The 21,865-nt window shown below is 37.5% G+C and overlaps 1 pseudogene; it reads left to right on the forward strand.

The window, feature by feature from the left end:
* Window positions 1-21,087: 21,087 nt before the first annotated feature.
* On the forward strand, window positions 21,088-21,210 carry LOC148801287 (U2 spliceosomal RNA; annotated as a pseudogene).
* Window positions 21,211-21,865: the final 655 nt, after the last annotated feature.

The following is a 21,865-nucleotide window of genomic DNA, read 5'->3' on the forward strand; positions in this document are numbered from 1 at the left end:
TGACCTAATACATACTGATGTATGTGGTCCCCTGAGTGTTAGGACACGAAATCAACACGTGTATTTCGTCACCTTCACAGATTATTTTTCACGATATGGTTACGTGTACCTAATGAGACACAAGTCTGAATCTTTTGAAAAGTTCAAAGAGTTTAGACAAGAGGTCGAGAAACAGTTAGGGAGAGAAATTAAAGCCCTTCGATCAGTTAGACAGTTTTGTATGCCCTTTGCTTCAATCAGAATGATGTACTTTATGAGTTTATTGTAAATGAATAAAAGTACATATTTGATTCATGTTCCCTTGGTATGATTCTGTGTAATACCCTTAAACTGGACACTTAATGAGACTCGTGTTAGTTTAGAATGTTCACAGCCAGTGGGTCGGTCTGGGGAGATCTATCTTGACAAGGCTGACACTGTGGTGCCACTAAGTCGGTTGGGGTGGCCTGTCTCAGCTGCCAGGGTGAGACCCTAGGCACATACAGTGTAGGATTAATTGAATCTTTGAACTGGACCAGATTTTCAGTATTGCCCTCGACCTTGGAGATTGATGGGCAAAACTGGAAAGTTACACCCGACCCCTAGACTCGATTATGATATTGCACTAGGTGTCGGATTGGGCTGTCTTTGATATACCAATCAGTGAGATCCTTAGCGAGGGTCAAAACCTGGGTATGTTGGGACAGCCTGAGAATTCATCTGAGTGGGTGATCATAGTGAAAGGATCAGCCCCTTTGTCGGACAAAGGTAATGATCAGGGATGCACTCTCACTGATGGAAACCAAGACTGCCGGTAGCTGATTTCAATCGTTGAGATTTATTTTTGCAAAATATATTTGTATATATATGTTATGGTTTCAAAATGATTTGCAAAAGGTTTTAATTCCCAGGATCCATATAAGTAGAGAGTGCAACACTGTTCCTTGCAGCCGAGGGAGAGGTCCTCTCTTGTCGGGCAGTGTATGATTGTTATGGGCTGGGAGGTTAAGTGTAAGACCACTTACACAAAAAGTGTTTGAGAAACACATGGAAAGTATGGGATTCCCGCTTGTACCTGATTGGACCTAAGTGCAAGTGGGAGCTGTTAGACAGTTATGCCCTTTGCTCCAATCAAATTGATGTATCTTTTGACATTTATTTTAAAGGAATAAGGTACATAATTGATTCATGTCATTGTGGTGTGTTTCTGTGTAATACCCTTAAACTGGACACTTATGAGACTTGTGTTAGTTTAGAATCTTCATAGTCATTGGATAGATCTGGGGAAATTTATCCTGCCAAGGTTAACACTGATGTACCGCCAAGCTTGTTGGGGTGGCTTGTCTCAGTTGCCAGGGTGAGACTTGAGGTACATGTAGTGTGGGTTTTCTTGAAACCCTAAACTGGACCATATTCCAATATTGCCCTGCACCTTGGAAATAGGTGGGCAAAATTGGAATGTTACACCTGACCCTAGACTCGATTATGGTATTGCACTAGGTGTCGGATTGGCTGTCTTTGATATTCCAATCAGTGAGATTCTTAGAGGGGGTCAAAACCTGGGTATGTTGGGACAGTCCGAGAATTCACCTGAGTGAATGATCATAGTGACAGGGTTAGCCCCTTTGTCAGACAAAGTGAATGATCGGGGAATGCACTCTCTTTGATGGAAACCTAAACTGCCGGTAGTTGATTTCAAACATTGAAATTTGGTTTTGCAAAATATATTTATATGAAGATATATACATATATATATATACATTATGGTTTCAAAATGTTTGCAAAAGGTTTTAATTCTTGGGATCCATGTGAGTAGAGAGTGCAGCACTATACCTTGCAGCTGGGGGAGAGGTCCTCTCTTGTCGGGCAGAGTTTGATCATTATGGGCTGAGGTTATGTGTAAGACCATTGAGGGTAATACCTGATGGGCTAATCTTGCATCTGCCCACAGTTCTTGGATTTTTAAAAGGTGGATGGATCCAAGAACCATTTAGTATAAATGTTGGGCCCATTAAGAGCCCATGGTGATGGACTCAGGGGTTCACTATCTCGTACAATGAATTCAGCCAGGCCTTGTAACAAAGGTTGGGCTGAACCCATGTGGCTGATGTGTAAATCAATGTTAAGGTTCCACGCCATACAAAGAGAGCCAACTGGGCATTAGGTTAAAAAGTAAGTGAGCACATAAATTCAATGGGCCTAAGGCCCAATTCGAACTGGGCTTAAGTTAGTTAATTAAAAGGGGGCGAATTTAGTTTCAAACTGATTAGGATTAGCTGAAGGATAAGATAAGTCTTATCCATTTAAGAGTCCAAATCCAAATATAAGATTTGGATTAGGAAGCTCTTCCTAATTAGATTAGGAGGCAGATCCAGAGAAGGCTATAAATAGGTGGCGAATTCTTTAAATTAATCACACAACATCAATCTGCAGAATTCTTCCTAGTTATTGCCACCCCTACCCAGTTCGATCTCCACTTGTGGATCTAATCAAGTAGTGTTCTTGATATTGTTTCTTGGTAGAAGAAATAATCTGAAGTCGTGCTCACCAGCCCTCACCCAATTCTTGCTGAAGAATTCAGGTTCTTGCTGAAGAAGCATCTTGTTGATTCTGCTTCTCTACACACTGTCATCTTTAGTGGAGGTGGGTTTTGGTCTTCTCTTTGGGCGTAAACACTTGCATTGGGAGTTATTGCTAGTTCGTATCAGGTATATCCCTCACTTCTTATTGGTTTCAGATCTGGTTTAGTTTTGGTTTCAAGAATGAACCTTGAAAATGTTGTTTTCTAAATTAGGGAATACGATTCCCGGATGGGAGTGAAAGAAGTTTTTGATATTTCGCCCAACCTTCCTGTAGCGTTCAGCCATCAATATGATGGATTTTCCATCCCTTCAGCTTAGGCCAAACCCACGTGTAAAACCCATGAGCGATTATGCGTTGCACAATGCTGATCCATACACTATCAGTTTAAGCGATTGTGTGCCCGTGAGGAACCCTGGTAGGAATGCTTGCCACTAACTAGGGTCACCTTGCAAGGGTGTTGGTTTTGAGAGAACCAAGGGTAGGCACCCAAGGAGGTCGATAAAGGGAGTATCAAGGGTAGTAAACATTACTTTCCTAAAAAATCATACTGGCAGAACTTACAATAATGCCACTCAACACAACCCACTTAGGTAGACTAAGCTTATATCAGACCATGACACATGTGTTGTACTAAAGCTATTTTTAAAGCATAGGTAGACTAAACCCGATACATTCCTACTAAAGCTATTTTTAATTTTTTGGGTAGTAAAGTTGTGATCCATTATTTGATATTAGCAAGGGCTGTCATCTTGTGTTTAGGGTGCACTTAATTTGCTCTATTATGTTAAAAAATTATATGGTTTAAACTATAAAGTAGTTGTAGTAAGTATTTCAAGGCTTCATTTCTTTGCATTAATACAAATTCATAGAAGTGTAATAGTATTAAGCAAAAACAACACAAGAAATTCCACCTACAACATTGTTATAAACCACGCAACAATAGCATAATACGTGCAAAAACTAACCATATAGTTGAACACTTCCTTTATTTTCTTTTGGTATTTTTTTGAACTCTTGTGAATCTCCTAATTCATGGAGACGTAAGTGAAGGAAGGTTAGGATCCATCATATGGATGGTCGAACCATGCTAGATGGTTGGCGAAATTTCAAAAATTTTTCATAAACATTCAGGAATCGAATTCCCTAATTTTCGAAAAACTGCATTTTTCTAGGATTGATCTTGCACTAAAACTGGATCAGATTTGAAACAAAAGAAGAGGAGATATATACCTGATACAGATTCCACAAATGTAGCTCCCAAGGTGGTAGTACGTCAATCTGATTGGAGCTAAGGGCATACATTATCTAACAGCTCCCACTTACACTTAGGTTCAATCTGGCACAAGCCTCAGTCCCATACTATCCACGTGTTTCTTAAACACTTTATGTTTCATTAGCTTAGTCAATGAGTCTGCCACATTCTTTGCTGATGCTACCTTCTGAATCTGGATGTCTGATGAGAATAAAATGTGTCATATCTTTACCCTTCAATATTCAGTATTTTACACTTAATTGGTACCTAATTGGACTCATTACTCTTGTATTTCGATTCAGGGCAAGCAAGAAGGCGATTGGAAGAAAACAAGGCTAATCGGATGATTTTGTGCAGTTTCGGCACCGATCAGTGATCTGGGCATAACTCTCAATTCCGGATTCTGAATTGGACAATTCAAGAAGCACTGGAAAGATGAGGAAAAGGCCCTCAACTTTTATGTTTTGGGTTTTGATAGAATCAGTCCACATCGAAGAAGAATTCGGGCCCAAAGTCGGAGCAATTTCGTAGCAAGGCCCATTTCACAGCTGAAGCCCATTTCGCAGAAGAGCCTTGAAGCAGCCCGAATTGTTAAAGAAGCCCAACTTGAATTCAAGAACCAAGAGTCCCATTAGAATAGAAGTTGAATATAATCTCAAGAAAGAGAGTTTTATTAGATTTAAATTTTCAAATTGTAATCCTAGAAAGATAAGAGATTGAGATAAGAGTTAGGATAGGATAAGTTCAGATTAGTCTAGGACTTTCTAGTTTTGAGGATAATCTCCTAAAGGGATTTGGAGAACAACCCTCTCCCCAAATCTATATAAAGGGGGGGTGGACTGGCACCCAAGGCATAAAATCCTCCAACAAGAGCTTCAGCCTTCAGAAAGAGACATCAGCAACCAAGGAGGAAGAAGTAGAGTTCGCTCCCCCCCTCATCTGGAAGCTGTGATTTCATCATGGAGTGTCTATAAGTTTCTATTTCTGGTTAAAGGGTTAGGGAAGCTTTGATTCTATAACATTGTGAGATCTAATTGATTTTTATTTCAGTTCATTGTTTATGGGTATTCATATATTTTCTGCGATTAACTGTGAGGATTATTTTTATTGATTAAGCAAGAAGGGCCCCTTGCTCATTCAATGGAAATAATCTATGGCCGATTGAACCTCCAATTTCGTATATGATTAGTAGATTCAATCATGGTGGCAACTAACAGAAATTGATTGCAAAAAAGTTTTTGATCTATGTTAGGAAAATGTATGATCTGGTTTAAACAGTCTGAGCTTGTGAGATCGCTGACCAGAATTGGGTCTCTCCCCTCTTAATGCTATTAGTAGATTAAATCCTAAGAGCTTGTTTAGGACTGTCTATTGATAAGGGAAGCAACCAAAGATCTTGTTTTGGTTATCGACTAATATGAGTAGAGGCTGGCTGTTAGTGCTTGTTAACAGCTATAACCAATTTATTCGTAACATATGAACCTATCCTTGCATCGATGATCAATGATAAGAATCAAGGCTGAACTTGTCCCTTCAACCGGAAACCATCTACCATCGATTTTATCTCTTGCTTTCTGTTATTTCCTGTTATTTTCCTTATTTCATCTTATTGTCCTTATCTACACAACCCCCCTACTTCGATTACTTGGAAATAAATCCACCCAATCCCTGTGGAGACGACCTGGCTCATCACTATCTACAAATTATTTAATTGGAGCAAGACTATTTATCTTTGGTTGGATTCGACACCCACCAAGTTTTGGCGCCGTTTCCAGGGGTTGGCATCCTAAGTAGATTTATTTCCTTTTGCTTGGTTTATCCCTTGTTCTTCTTATGTAGGTGAACTCCACTACGATCCCGAAATCAAAAACATAGTTCGCTGCTCGAGGAAAGAAGCCAAGCAACGTCGCAACCAATCAGCATTAGTCCCAACTCCCGGAGTGAAGTCAGTTGTAGAGATCGTTGAGCCATCCAATCATCCTGAAGAAGAAGTCATGGCCAACAATGAAGAGAGAACCCTTAGAGAGCTAGCCGCACCGGATCTGCCCCAACAATCTCTCTGCATCGAATATGCAGATCTAGCGGTACCTTTCGAACTCAAATCTGGTCTTATACACTTACTCCCTACTTTTCGTGGACTTTCAGGTGAAGATCCTCACAAACACTTAAAAGAATTCCTTGTAATATGTTCAAGCATGAAACCTCAAGGTGTTACCGAGGAACAGATCAAGCTGCGTGCCTTTCCTTTCTCATTAGCTGATAAAGCTAAGGATTGGCTTTACTACCTACCCTCTGGTTCTATCACCACATGGAATGATATGAAAAGGCAATTCATTGAGAAGTTCTTCCCTACCTCCCTATCTGCTAACATCAAAAAGGAGATCTGTGGCATAAGACAATTCAGTGGAGAAACTCTCTATGAATACTGGGAGAGATTTAAGCAACTTTGTGCCAGCTGTCCGCAACATCAGATTCCAGATCAACTCCTTATCCAATATTTCTACGAAGGGTTATTGCCAATGGATAGGAGTATGATCAATGCAGCAAGGAGAGGAGTGTTTGTGAACAAAACTCCTACACAAGCAAGAGAATTGATCTCGAACATGGCAGCCAACTCTCAACAGTTCGGCTACAGGCTCAACCCTCCAGCAACCCATGCTAATGAGGTAAACATCTCCTCCCTAGAACAAAAATTGCAAGCCTGACCTCTCTTGTCTGTCAATTGGCCATAGGTAACACACAAACGGTGAAGGCTTGTGGGATTTGTTCAACTCCGGGACATCCAACCGACATGTGCCCTACGCTCCAAGATGAACCTTATGAACAAGCCAATGCTGTTGGAGGATTCCCGCAAAAGAGATACGATCCCTACTCGAATACCTACAATGCAGGATGGAGGGATCATCCCAACCTTAACTATGGAACCAAGCCTTTCGGCTTCCAACATCAGCATCAAGCTAGGCCGCTGGTTCCACCATATTCATCGTCTTCCTATTCAGGTATGTCTCTCGATGGAATTATGAAAGCACTTGAAACAAATACCCAACAATTTCAACAGGAGACGAGGACAAGCATCCGGAACCTAGAGAATTAGGTCAGCCAATTAGCAACAGCTATGAGTCGAATGGAATCTCAATCATCAGGGAGGCTACCTTCCCAGACTACGACCAACCCGAAACAGAATGCTAGCACCATCACCTTGAGAAGCGGGAAGGAGCTGAATGAAACCAGTCAAGAAGCATCCAAAGACAACCAAAAAAGAGACATCATTTCCCCAAATGGATTCAAGCGTAAAGCCACCCCAAGCCATAGTCATCGCTCCACCTTTCCCTAGACAATTTGCAAAATCCAAGAGGGAGGAGCAAGACAAGGACATTCTCAATACATTCCGCAAGGTTGAGGTAAACATCCCCCTCCTTGATGCAATTAAGCAAGTACCCCACTATGCTAAATTCCTCAAGGAGTTGTGCACTACTAAGAGAAGGCTGGAAGGCAACGAGAAGGTCCATATAGGAGAAAATGTTTCAGCCATTCTCCAGAAAAGACTACCCCCTAAATTCAAGGATCTAGGAAGGTTCATCATTCCCTGTAAAATAGGAAATGTCCAGATCGAAAAGGCAATGCTAGACCTAGGAGCTTCAATAAATGTCATGCCCCATTCTATTTACACGACCATGAATCTTGGACCATTGAAAGAGATGGGTGTGATCTTGCAACTCGCTGATTGATCTACTACATACCCGAAGGGGGTCTTGGAGGAGATTTTAGTCCAAGTCAATAATCTGGTCTTTCTTGCTGATTTTTTATGTGATCGGCACGGAAGAAGATAATTCTTCCAACTCGACTCCAATTTTGCCGGGAAGACCCTTTCTTAAGATGTCCAAAACAAAAATCGATGTGCATAAGGGGACTCTTACCATGGAATTCGATGGTGAACTTATTAAATTTAATATCTATGATGCCATGAGATATCTTAATGATGTGCATTCAATTTTTTCTATAGACATTACTGACTCTTTAGTGCAGCAAACTTTTGAACTGGATGATGAAGACACATTGAAAGTTGCACTTAACAATGGGCCTGATCAACTGCAATGAGCAGAGTAGAAGTTTATGCAGAAATCGGAACTGTGAAATTTGACTTCTGAACTAAACTCTTTTGAATTTGCTCATAATTATTCTTTCATTAGTTTGCCCCCAGCTCACACAAGACTCCTTCCATATATTGTGTAGGCACCCCAGCTGGAGCTGAAATCATTACCAATGCACCTAAAATACATGTTCCTAGGCAAGGGGGAGACACTACCCATGATAATTTCCTCCAAACTCGATGCATTGGAAGAGAGGAAACTGATTCAAGCACTTAAGGAACACAAGGAAGCAATTGGATGGACTGTAGCTGATATCAAGGGAATAAGCCCATCTACCTATATGCACAAAATACTCTTGGAAGAAGACTCCAAACCTACAATTGGAGCCCAACACCGAATAAACCCACCACTGATGGAGGTAGTGAAGAAAGAAGTCTTAAAACTTCTAGATGCCGGAATAATCTATCCAATTTTAGACAGTAAGTGGGTAAGTTCGGTACAAGTAGTCCCGAAGAAAACATGAATAACTATGGTTGAAAATCAAGACGGTGAGTTAGTGCCTACCTGAATTCAAAATGGGTGGCGGGTGTGTATAGATTACCGGAAGCTAAATTCGTTAATCCGAAAAGATCACTTCCTGTTCCCCTTTATCGATCAAATGCTTGAAAGACTAACTAGCAAATCTCATTATTGTTGTCTTGATGGTTATTCAGGGTTTCATCAGATTCCTATTGCACCCGAGGACCAAGAAAAGACTACTTTCACCTGCCCCTTTGGTACCTTTGCTTACCGGTGCATGCCATTCGGTCTCTTCAATGCTCCCGCCACATTTCAAAGATGTATGGTTAGTATATTTTCAGATTATGTGGAAAGCATTATAGAGGTATTTATGGATGATTTCACAGTTTATGGAGATTCTTTTGATTTGTGCCTATCTAACCTTACAAAGGTACTTGAAAGGTGTATAGAAAATAACCTCGTGCTGAATTATGAGAAATGCCATTTCATGGTCGACCAGGGCATCATTCTAGGGCATATAGTCTCTTCTAAGGGAATCAAAGTTGATAAAGCAAAAGTAGATGTTATCAAATCCCTGCCCTATCCCACGAACATACGGGAAGTTCGCTCTTTCCTTGGACATGCAGGATTCTATCAGAGATTCATCAAAGATTTTTCCAAGATAACTCGTCCCTTATGTAATTTACTCCAGAAAGATGTGATTTTGATTTTAATGAATGGTGCACAGGGCAGCCTTTGATAAGTTGAAGGAGTCGTTGACTTCAATCTATCTATATAGAGTTGAAGTCGTTAACTTCAAGATCTTTCATAGAGAAGTATTGTGAAAGCCATACCTTCATCGTAGTCAACATTCCAACATCATTCCCAATGAGTAGAATGCCGTCTATATATAGAACCATAAATGTAACCTTTTCTCCCACTGTCTTTCTATAAACACAAGGTTCATTCAGATTCTGCTAAGAGTCAAATTGTTTGACCGTTGAGTCAAATTGGATGTTCCAAATTCTGAAAGCTTGATTCAACCCATAAATGGACCTGTTTAGTTTACACACCATATGTTCCTGATCCATGGCAACAAAGCCTTATGGCTGTTGCATATAGATATCTTCAATAAGATCTCCATTCAGGAATGCATTTTTTACACACCATTTGTTCCTTCAATTTTTCAAAGGATTCAAACTTATGTCTCATTCGGTACACACAACCATACTGAGAATAATCATCGGTGAAAGTTTTGAAATAACGGTGTTGATTCTGTGTCCTAACATTCATGGGACCACATACATCTGTATGTATTAGGTCAAATGTGCTTGTAGATCTTTCAGGCTTACCTGTAAATGGCCGTTTTGTCATCTTGCCTTAGAGGCAAGGCTCACAAGTTAGTAGATCTTCTATAGTAGAAATCTAGAGGACTATCCTTCACCAATCTCGTGATACGTTCTATATTGATATGGGCAAGTCGGTAATGCCACAGGCATGCGGGGTTAACTGTATCATGTGTTCTTTTCTTGGGGATATGATCTGATATTGTTTCGGTTATATTTGTTTCTTGAAAAAGATGGAGGACATAAAGACCATTCTCAAGTTCTCCATAAGTAAGGAATTTGTTATTCCATTTAATTGTAACCTTATTACTGAACAGAACAGAATAACCATCCTTACATAACTTGGAAACTAAAATCAAATTTCTCTATGACACCAGGAAGTAGAAATGACCAACATATTAGTCTCTATGATAGTAGATTCGAAATTACCTTCTTTGTTCTTACGAGATTCCAGATACTGAAGACAATTCCTCTTCTAGTTCCTAGTCTGTTTGCAAAAGTGACATTCATCTGATGACTTATCTCTCTTCTGCTTTTTCGGTTTGCCTGCGTTTTCTAAGGCCTCCTTTTACCCTTCCTCTTTTTCTCATCAGATTTGCCACTTTCAACAAGCATGTCTATGGCTTGTCCTTCTTTATCAGTTCTTCATTCCTTTGTAACATATTGTTGAGCTCTTGCAAGCTAACCTTTAGCTTGTTCATATTGTAGTTCATGACAAACTGATGAAAGGATGGGGGTAGAGAGTTTAGGACGACATCAATTTTGGTGTCATCATTAAGTTGGGAGCCAAGAGCATCCAGTTCATTTATGTAACCCATCATCCGCATGACATGGTCATGAACTGGTTAGCTTTCAATCATCCTCGTGGTCATCAACAATTTGTGGACCTTCTTTCTAGAATATCTTTACGTAACACCTGGCAAGAGAATTTTTCTTCCCATTCCTGTTATTCCTTTCTCCATGCTTCAGAAGCCCTATCACCCGAACATTCCGGTGTTGGGTTCTTGGCAACCTTGTCCAATTTCTTGGACATGAGCACCAAATTAAGGTTATGGTACCAGTCTTCATAATTAGGCCCTTTTAATTTGTTGTTGTCTAACAATTTAGCAAACTGTCTGTGTGCTATTTCTGACAAAAGGCAACAATAATTATTCCACGACTAGAATATTGTTTCATGTTATCTTACAAAGAAATGACTTTTTTCTATGTTTCATCTCCATTTATTCATCCCTGATATTTCTCTCCTCTATTAGTGACGAAGACACTATTCATGTCCCTAGAAATGTGGAAATCACATTAGTGCATGGGGCCAACTGCTTTAGTTGCACAATCCCACAACTTTCCTTTTTGCCTCCATCAGACAAGGGTCATGGACATTTTAGGTTAAACCTTTCTATCTAGTAAGTGTAGACCCGTCATATCGTGAGCCCCATGGTACTGTGGAAGGAGTCTTCCATTTTAGGATAGGCCCCTCTCAGTTAGTCTATGATGCCCCTATCATCTCATGAAGCAATCCCACTAACTACATCAACAAAATGGATAACCCGATTTTATGGTGCATCTCCACCCACCGATTCAGCCTATTTTTATGCTAATGATGGAAGGCCTTTAGAGAAATCATCCTATGATATTCCCTAACTGATTGCATTTATATTAATCTAGAGGGAACATGTAAAATAGTCCCTAGGTCTAATTTAGGTCATACCATAGTGGCTCCCACTAACTTTCATAAAGTCAGATTCGAATGGCCCATAATGGGCTAGGGTTCCACGAGGTTCCTCTTAGGGAGGAAGCTGATCAGAGGGCCTATCGAAAGGCGAGATCATGCAATGACTTATGGGCATCATGGCAATAATGTGCATTCAGCTATGATGCTCGCAGAGAGCCACAAAAGTCAAAACATGGGCCAAACACTTATGGCCCATGAACAAATCACATTCATTAAGCACATCACAAGCACACACACAAATTGATCCAAATCAATTCAAAGCTTGTAAAACCCATATTTATTTAGATTAACACATAATCAACCCATTAAAGGTCCAAAATTATCTAATAATTTTAACTTGGTATATGGGCTAAACTGTAAAAAGCAGTTTGACCCATATAGTAATCCATGCTTAATTGGGTTGGCTTTGCTTTAATCTAACACAAAAGGGGTTTTCAAGTGTGAGCTGAATTGGTCCATGCAATGGGCCATCAAACCCCTGGCTCATATCCGATTTTGAACCACTTAAAACGTGACCCAAGGGGCTGTGGTCAGATCCCAAAGAACCATAGGTTTGGCCCAACTAGTTTGGACCAAAACTAGGTCAAATCGGCCTAGGGTTTGTGTCCAAAACATGCTGCAACTCACAAAAAATGATCTGAAATTTTTAGTCGAAATTCACAACCAAGACAGCAGATAAACAACAAATAATAAGCTAGGGTCGAAAGTGTGATGGTCCAAATCTGATCTGGACAAACTGCAACCCTACAAGAAAATGCAAATCGCAGATTGATTTCTATTTGCAAATCATGTCTTCTCTGCGTGCTCCAACAATTTCTCTGATGTAAGAAAATAGAAAAAACCCTAATTTCTATTACTCACATAAGGAAATATCCTAATACAATTTTTCTAAAAAGAAAAAAAATTATTACTGACCAAATAATCAGATAATAATTTTCGAGTGCACAGATCTTGCCGCCACAAAAGATTTCAATCTCTATCACACAATCAACCCAAGAAATCAAGAAATCACAATACAATAGTTCTAAATTATATCAGATATAATCATAAAAATTTCAGATCAATTCACCCCAATTCAAGAACCGATTTCTCAGAAAAACTGCTATCTGCTCAAATTGGCTAGACTAGTTCTTGCCGATTTGATTCTTGGTTCAAATCTGATTTGGTCCGGTTCAAGACTGAACCTTTGGCTTTGGTACCACTAAAGGAAGGTTAGGATCCATCATATGGATGGCCAAACCATGCTAGATGGTTGGCAAAATTTCAAAAATTTTTCTTAACCCTCTGGGAATCGAATTCCTTGATTCTCGAAAAACTACATTTTTCTAGGATCGATCTTGCACTAAAACCGGATCAGATTTGAAACCAAACAAGAAGGAGATGTATACCTGATATAGATTCCACAAATGTAGCTCACAAGGTGGTAGTTCAAGCTCAAATCAGTCCCTAAAACCTACTTCCACTAAAGATGGCATAGCTTGATGTGAATCCGGTTCAGCAACGTAGTTTTCAGTAAAACTGCAATCCAATAGCTTGGATCGAACTTGGGAGGTGTGATAGCTATGAATATATAACCCTAGCAAGTGCACTAGTTATCAAGTAGTATAATAATATCGTTCCCACAGGGATTTAACAAAATAAGTATTAGAACCACCGCCTTCTCTAATTATCTGGACAATCGAAATTCAGATTTGAGCAAGATCTACTGAATATAAAAACTAGAGAGAGAAACTAGAAGCAATGGTGATCACTAATCAAATATGCAATGGATGAAATCGCTAGGACTTTAGGTCCACCTAATCAATGTAATGAATATTAATGGATTCGATTATCCAAGATTATTTGCCATTCCCATAAGCTGAGGTCTTTCCAATTTTATTTAATATTCTCTCTCGAGATATACTAAAACTACGTTCATCAGGTAACCCTTCGATCTCTCGAGTAGAGCTCTCAAGACGGAAATGCATTAAGTCCAAGAAAAACCATTAAATTCAGATGAATCATGTATATATATCTCTATATACCATTCAATTCACACTATGAATTATTCAATCAATTATGTGAATTCCTCTCTCGATTCATTCATATAACACAAATCAATTAAGAGGTGGCCAAGCTCTTATTGCATTAAGCACAATAATTCATAGACTATATGGAAATCACAACCTTGGATAAATCATAGAGATAAAAATGTATTCATTAACATGGTTAGGCTTTTCATAGCCCTAGCAAGAAACAAATCAGTTCATGATAAGAGAATTAAAGGAAACAAAGGGAAAGAAAGAACTCTTGAATTCGCCCATGGTGCTGAGATCTCCTCTTCTTGCCGCCACCTTCTTCTTGAGATTTCTTGAATTCTTGATCTCCTTCCTCTGTTTCTTGACTTCTTTTCTCCTCTCTTGACTGATAACTCAATGCAATTCGTGATCCCCTCCAGAGATTGAGTGATCCTCCAGCTAGTCCACCTTATATAGCTTAAAGGGGAGAGGGTGGTCTCCTACTTCCTCTTGAAGTTTATCTTGCAAAAATAGAAAGTCCTAGTCTAATCCTACTCTTATCTCTTTATCTAGTGAACTCAATCCCTTTATCCTTCTAAGATTACATCAAGAATTTAGATCTGGAATGACTCTTCTCAGTTTCTTGTTCTTGGATTCATATTAGACCTCCTCCGCGAATTGGGTTGCTGCCAGGCTTTTCTGCAAGTTGGGCTTCAGCTGCGGATTGGGCCTTCCTACGAATTTGCTGCGACTTCGGGCTCAGATTTGACTTCGATGCAGGCCGAATCAGTGAAATTCCAAAACACAAAAGTTGTGGATTTTTCTCTTATCTTTCCTGTGGGTCTTGAATCAGCCCATTCAGAGTTTGGAGATGCAAGTTAGGCCCAGATCACTGAACGATGTTGAAACTGTGAAAAATCATCCGATTTGTCTTTCTTTGCTCTTGATGCCTTCTTTCATGCCCTGAACAGAAATATGAGTCCAATTAGGTGCTAATTTAGTATAAAAGATAGAGTAATTGGGGATAAAAATATGATAAATTTTCCTCTCATTAAGGTGATCACGAATTTTCTCTATATTTTTCTTGCAAAATCAGAGAAAGAACTGATCAAGATCAGTCCTAAAAAAGCTAAGGTCGAACTAGGGTTTCTTGGGTGACAAGGGGAGAAGAGAGAAAGCTGAATTGCAGAGAGTGATTTGGAGTAGTTTGATCTCTTCTTCTTTTGTCCTTTAAGGAGCACCTCTCCTAATTGAATTAGGAGGCTTATCCAAATCTTTATTTGGATCTGGACACTATCAAGAGATAGGTCTTATCCTCTTAATAGAATGGGTGCTCATACCTATATCCAAACCCAGATTCACCCCATGTCACATGATTGCTTAAGTTGTCATGTGACATCTTGATTAATCATATTAATCATGGGCTTTAGGCCCATTATCTATATGGCTCACGACCCAAGAGTGTTACTGCCTAATTTAGATTTGATTTGTATGGCGTGGGACCCCATAATGACCTCACATAATCCCACAAGGGTTCGACCCAACCTCTTTGAAATGGATTAACTGAATTCATTGCCAAACGTAGTGAACCCTTGAGCTCATCACTATGGGCTCAAAATGGCCCCAACATTTATAGCTAAATGATCATTGAATCCAGCCATCCTATGAAGACCCAAGGATAATGGATTTAAGTAAGATATAGCCCATTAGGTAATCAGCCCTTAATGGTCTCTTACACTTAACCTCTTGGCCCACAATGATCAAACACTGCCTGACAAGGAAGGACCTCTCCCCTGACTGCAAGGTGTAGTGTCACACTCTCTACTCAGATGGATCCTATGAATTAAAACCTTTGCTCTTAAAATATAATATATATATATATATATATATCATATAAATATATTTTGCAAAACAAAATCTCAAACACGGTTGAAATCCACTACCGGTAGTTTTGGTTTCAATCAAAGAGTGTAGTCATGATCATTCACTTTATTCGACAAAGGGGCCGATCCTATCACTATGATCACCCACATAAGTAAATTCTCAGACTACCCCAACATACCCAGGTTTTGACCCACAAGGATCTCACTGATTGGCATATCAAAGATAGTCCAATCCGACACTCAATGCAGCACCATAATCAAGTCTAGGGGTTATGTGTAATTTTCCACTTTTGCCCATCAATCTCTAAGGTCCAGGGCATAATTGGTAAATAGTCTGGGTTCAGTTTTTCAACCAAACACACACTACATGTGCTTCGGGTCTAACCCTAGCAGTTGAGACAAGTTGCCCCAATGTCTTTGGCAACACATCAATGTTAGCATTGACAGGATAAACTCTACAAATCTATCCAACGACTGAGGACATTCTAAACTAACATGAGTCTCATAAGTGTTCAGTTTAAGGGTTAATTTTCACATAAACATACCAATAATGATATGAAACAATAATGTACTTTTATTCATTTACAATAAATGTATCTGTGCATCAGTCGGCATACGCTATCTAACAGTAAGTAAGGACATAGTGGCAGGTTTGTGCAATTTATTTTTGTCTTATATGTTTATGAGGGTTTCCTCATAGTAAGCAGTAGGGTGATTTAATCAAATTAGGAAAACTCAACTCTGAGAAAGAAGTGGACTTTTTTTTTTCTTTTCTTTTAACTCGGTATCCAATCTGACCTTCTGATGTCCACCTTGATATTGAAGAGGACTTTGTTTGTGTTTATAGTTAATTTTTCATTTAAATCTGATATGGGTCACCCTTCAATGTGGGTTCATCTTGTTGGCTCGTATGAGGAAACAGTCATTGTAGGAGTCAAATTGTTTCCTCATCAATGCTTTTTTGCCTTGCTAGATTCCAACTATATAAACCAAAACCATGTTTCAGGTACAACTATTCTTTTTCCCCCTTCAATGGTACTACCTTGAAAAAAATTTCTACCTCTAGGTTGTGTCCAGTCTGATAAGAGAAATAGAAAATTGAGAGAAGGTTCTTAATAAATTTCACAAAATTCTTTGAGAATTTTGCCTTAACTTTCTATTTCTCTCTTGTTGGCATCGAGGATTAATGTATCAATACAATACTCTCGAAATGAGGTGTGTTATATCTATGGCATAGCCATTGATACATGATACACAATATTAGGTATGTATCCCATGAGTTGATGAGTTGTATCGAGCCGTACTGGTGGATACAGTTTGATATGCATTGGTATGGAAGTGTATCATGATATCAGTGGTTAGTTTGAAGGATTTGTATATTGACCACTTCTGGACTGTTTTTGAATTTTAATAAAAACTGAAAATTGTAATTATAAAACTACGATAGAGTTATAATTTTAAAAATTGAAATAAATAATTTAAGATTTCGTTTCCTAAAAATTTTAATAAAATGGAAAATTTTAAAAATAATTTATTTTATCAATCTTAAATAATTTATATGTTTTATTTTACATATAAAGTATATAATAAAAATGAAAATGTTTGTTATTTGAAAAAAATGTTATTATTTATATAAAAACACTAAATAAATAAATTTTCAAGACAAAATTAAATTAAAAAACTGAAATGAAGTTATATTTATAAAAGCTAGAATAAATAATTTAGAATTTAGTTTTCCCTAGAAATTTATAAAAACCAAAAATTATAAAAATGATTTATTTTGTCTATCTTAAATGATTTATATGTTTTCTTTTACAACTACATGTACAATAAAACAATTATATGTTAAAAATGAAAACATATTTATTATTCGAGAAAATAGAGTTATTATTTATATAAAAATACAAAATAAATAAATTTTCCTAAAAAATTAATAAAATTTGAAAATTATAATTATAAAAATTTAGAGTGATAATCATTGTCCGATGTATACATGTTCAAGAGTCCTAGTATTGTTGATTATAATCTTTCTCCTTGTATGACCTATTAAAAGTGTGCATTTCTCATGTCTTTATACCTTGTTCATAGATATTTCAGGTCTAGATTTATTGTTATTAATGTATTTATTTGATGTGTATGCATTTCCTTAGCATATATAGGGGTGATCATTTCAGTTCGACCCGAAATTCTAAGCTTGGGCTTGGGTTTTGTGTTTAGACCCAGCCTGACCTACATATATTTAAACATACACAATTTATGCATAATGTATATATATATATGTACACATGTTATATTATATTATATTCTTTAATATATAATATTATAATATGACACATGTAATTTATATTTTAGTGTCTTATACTATATAATATATAAAATAAAATTTGTATTCATGATATATGCCATTTATTACAAAATATTATATTTGCAATATTTTATATATGAAAGACATAGACCATTAGGCCTGACCTGGCCCAAGCCCGTGTAGATGCGGGCTTGAACTTATGCTTTACGTCTAGAACCTCAGGCCTAGCTAAAGCCGAGCCTAGACTATAGCCCTTATGATAAGTGCAAGCCCGGCCTGGTCTAGCCCGTGACCGCCCCTAAGCATATCCAAGCATTTTCCATATCTTTTGTCAATATCCATATATTTCCTAAACATATTCATATCTGTACCCGTATTAAAACTATTCGATACAATACTTAAATACTGATATTTTGATTCTTGATAGACATAAGTGGCATCCTGAAGTAAAAAGAAGTCTTTCTTCATATAATATGCAAATAAATGGAATACAGTTCAAAAAAGCTTTTGGACGTAAGAAAAAAAATTAGAAAAATAACAGATATTTTTTGCATTTTGCAAAGGTTTGAGATGGTCGGACTCGGACACCAACCCAATTTCCAATTTCCAACATCAAAATACAATAATCAGACATGAATGAACTTCTAATCGAGAAAAATATTTTCACAGTTGAGTTTTTTGTGCATTATTTTTTTTCTTGTCATCAATTTTCTAAAGATGCTCAAAGGAGTTCGTTCTTTGCTGATTTCATTATATGATAGGAGACAAGTGAAAGTAGAGTTCATGGTACTAGCAGTAAGTTCCTTCCTGGTTTTTAATGGGTTTTACTAAGAATTGAAGGAAACACTTGGATCACATTTCATCAATTTGACATCGCAATTGCCTCTCTGACTTGGTTCTACATCTTGGATGACCCACCCTGCAAATTATCTATGCATCTTATAAGGACAAATTTCTAGTTTTAGGAATCAGAACTGATTGAAACTGCTACATACATACACATCGAAACACTCTGTTTTAGTATTTTCAATGGGCAACGCCATCTAATTCAGGTTGTTTTGGTTATAGGTTTATCTGGGTTGACATTTTTGCTTAATCCCAAACAAAGATCAACACTACTCACCACTGACTCTATATTGAGATGTTGTTTGCTTCTATTTGGCTTCAAGCAGCTGCACACTGGACAACGGGACACAGAGTTTACTATTCCTTCCACCTTTAGGAGCATTTACCAAACTTTTTAAGGGTTCTTCCCCTACAAATGTTTTTGCAGGTTGAATAATGATTGAGATAAAGGAATTATTTCATGATTATTGTTTTTTTTTTCAAATCTTTTTGGGTTGCCTATTAATCATAGAAAAATAGAATATCTTTATTTAATTCTCTTGGCAAGAAATGTGATGAAACCATAACTTCTACATGTATCTCTTATAACCTTTCTCCCATCTCATTTGATTTGAGCTTTTGAAGGTTGGTTAGGGGCAGGGAAACCAAAGGCAAAGCATTTTCCTACAAATTCTCATTCTCTTTTTGGAACCTCAGAATATGGCCTAAAACAGTTGCAGTTGCTACATTACAAGAAAATGAAACAAAAAGAAAGAATTGAAGCTGAATATCTGTTTAACAGAAGCTGAAGAGGAGACAAGGAAATCATCTAATAAGACATTCACTCTGGATTCTGAAGGAAGAACAAACCCCTAATAAAGGAGTTGCCTCCACAGTCCACACCAGAGAAAATTATAGCTAGGCATTAAGGCTGCAACTATAGATTCTCAAACTCTTGAAGAGGTTGCAAGGCTTGAACAGGCTTTGAGAAGTGAAGGTGTTTCCTCTTTGCTAATTTACTAAAAGATGATTCCTTTTGCACTTTCATATGATATCAGAATGACTTGGGAGTTTTTGTTAAATTTTGAGATTACTCCATGAGTGGTGTGATGCTGAAATTAGCTGCCCATTAATGTGGAGAAAGCACCACTCCTCTTTAACTTACTGGTGGGTAGACGTATGTAATCAACTAATTCAGCAAAGGATGTTAGCTTTAGAGCCTTTTGCAGGTAGTAAACACAATACACCTTGCTCTAAAAAGTTGGATGCTGATATATGGGTAATGGTAGAAGTCTCATATTAGGAGTGACTCAGAAAAAAAAAAAAAAAACGATTTTAATGGATGGTCAAGGAAAATTTCTCATCAAAATAAAAAATAAAAACTATATACACAGTCATTGTTTTAAAATAGCTCAAAATTTTTCTTTGTTTCAAATGATTATCTCAATATTCAGAGGAGCAAATAAAAATTAGGAAATGAGCTTGTACCTGCTGACAACAGGTTTCGAGCTTAACATCCTCAAGTGTCCATTTGGTTGGTGCTGCTTCTTGGAATATCCACCCATAAAATTGTTCTGGTTTTTTCTTTCAGTCTATCAAGATACAATTAATTTCTGGTTTAATGAATCAAACAATTTTTGAAACTGGAAAAAAGAAACGCATCTAGTTCTTCATTTTGATGACTTGTGCATAGGATTTGACGATCCAAACTATTTCACGTACGTGTTGTGTTTCGCCAACTCTCTTACTCTATGGCCTAGACAGTTTGTCCTTTGAGCAGGTCTGAGATTTTGTTTCTCTACAACTGGAAGGTGACATTCTTGGGTTGCCAAATTCAAGAGTCATCCACAGTCTAGCATTCAAGTTCTATACTTTTTCTTCTAATGATCTATCCCTTTATAAACTATATGGCTTGAAAAGTTGGAAGCATTAGTCAAGAACACGATTGGCTTTGTCGGATTGTGACAAGTGCGCTAAGGTCTCAAATTGTGAGAGTTCAGAAAGCCATGAAGAAAGAAGAAATTGCTCTGTTAAGAGCTTGTTATGGTGTTTTATTTTCATTTATCAACATTTAGTGTTTTCGATCATAAACCTTCTTTTGATGTTACTTTGGTAGCAATATGTTGCCTTCATGATTATCCTCCACATTGAATACGATTAGAAGACCTGAATGGCTCATTTCTTTCAACTTCTTCCCCTTCCCATTCTTTATTATTGGATTCTTTTAAATATTGTTCTTTTCTGTAATTTTGAGAATAGACCCAATGGGAAATGATGGGTAAGGTTGTGAATGTGAAATTGGTGGCATTCACTAGTTTTTGTCTTTAGTAGAAGAGTTATCATCTCTTCGTGTGGTAATTTTGACCTTCAAGACTGCCTATATATCTGGTCAATCTCAAAGTGGATCCTATTAGATGGATGATCTAGATAGGCCATAAATAGTAAAGAGAAGAAATAATAATTTTCTTCAATGGTAGCTTGCATGTTAGACTATTAATTTTTTTTTTTTTTTGTTTGGCAAACCCAAAAAAGTGGACTTGGTTGTTTGGTTGAGTCCCACATTCAGTTGTAAAATGAAAGTGAAGAGATTGGACAAATCATACCTTTCTCGGCTTTTTGGCTAAGATCAAGTGTAGTATCTGTTCTTATCAGTTTAGTATCTGATATGTGGGCCATCGGCCCACATGATATTAAATTAATTTTTCTTAGGGGAAGGCCCACTACGGTAGCTTGTATTAATACATGATTTTTCTTAGGGGAAATAATATCTGATACGTGGGCCATCAGTTCTTTATTTATTTAGCATTAATACAAATTCATAAGTTTTGATTATTCTTGTTTTGGTCTATACTCTCGTAGATTAAATGAAAAAGGAAAAAAGAAAATTAACAGAACTAGATTAAGTTATTTAGGTTGAGGAAAATAAACTCATGATTAATGATAAGATTTTTTTTTTCCATCGTCATCATTTCCCCTCCCACTCTCCTCTTCCCTCTCCATTTGACAAAACCAATAAACTAAGGAGGTACACCATATTTCCTGCCCACGTATCATTGCCTCCCATGGAATTCTTAGACCAACCTTATCTCCAAGAAAATTATTGTTACCAGGATTTCAGCTTAGAATCTTGATTGCTTTCCTCTAAACAAACTCCAAAGCAAAAATAGAAGGAAAATCATGTTAATAGAGTACACAATTACAATAAATGAGTACAGGGAGTAGGATAAAAGAGAAGAAAGAGGCAAACAAACCATTATGTTTGAATATGGGTACCAAAACAAACACCTTGATCAAAAGAATCAAAATAACAAATAATAGATTAGAAGAAACCCATAAAGGTTAAAAAGCAATTTTTCATTAAATATACAAGAATAAAT

The sequence above is a fragment of the Nelumbo nucifera genome, chromosome 3, assembly GCF_055504915.1.
Source record: "Nelumbo nucifera cultivar China Antique chromosome 3, China Antique-T2T, whole genome shotgun sequence".
NCBI lineage: Eukaryota > Viridiplantae > Streptophyta > Magnoliopsida > Proteales > Nelumbonaceae > Nelumbo > Nelumbo nucifera.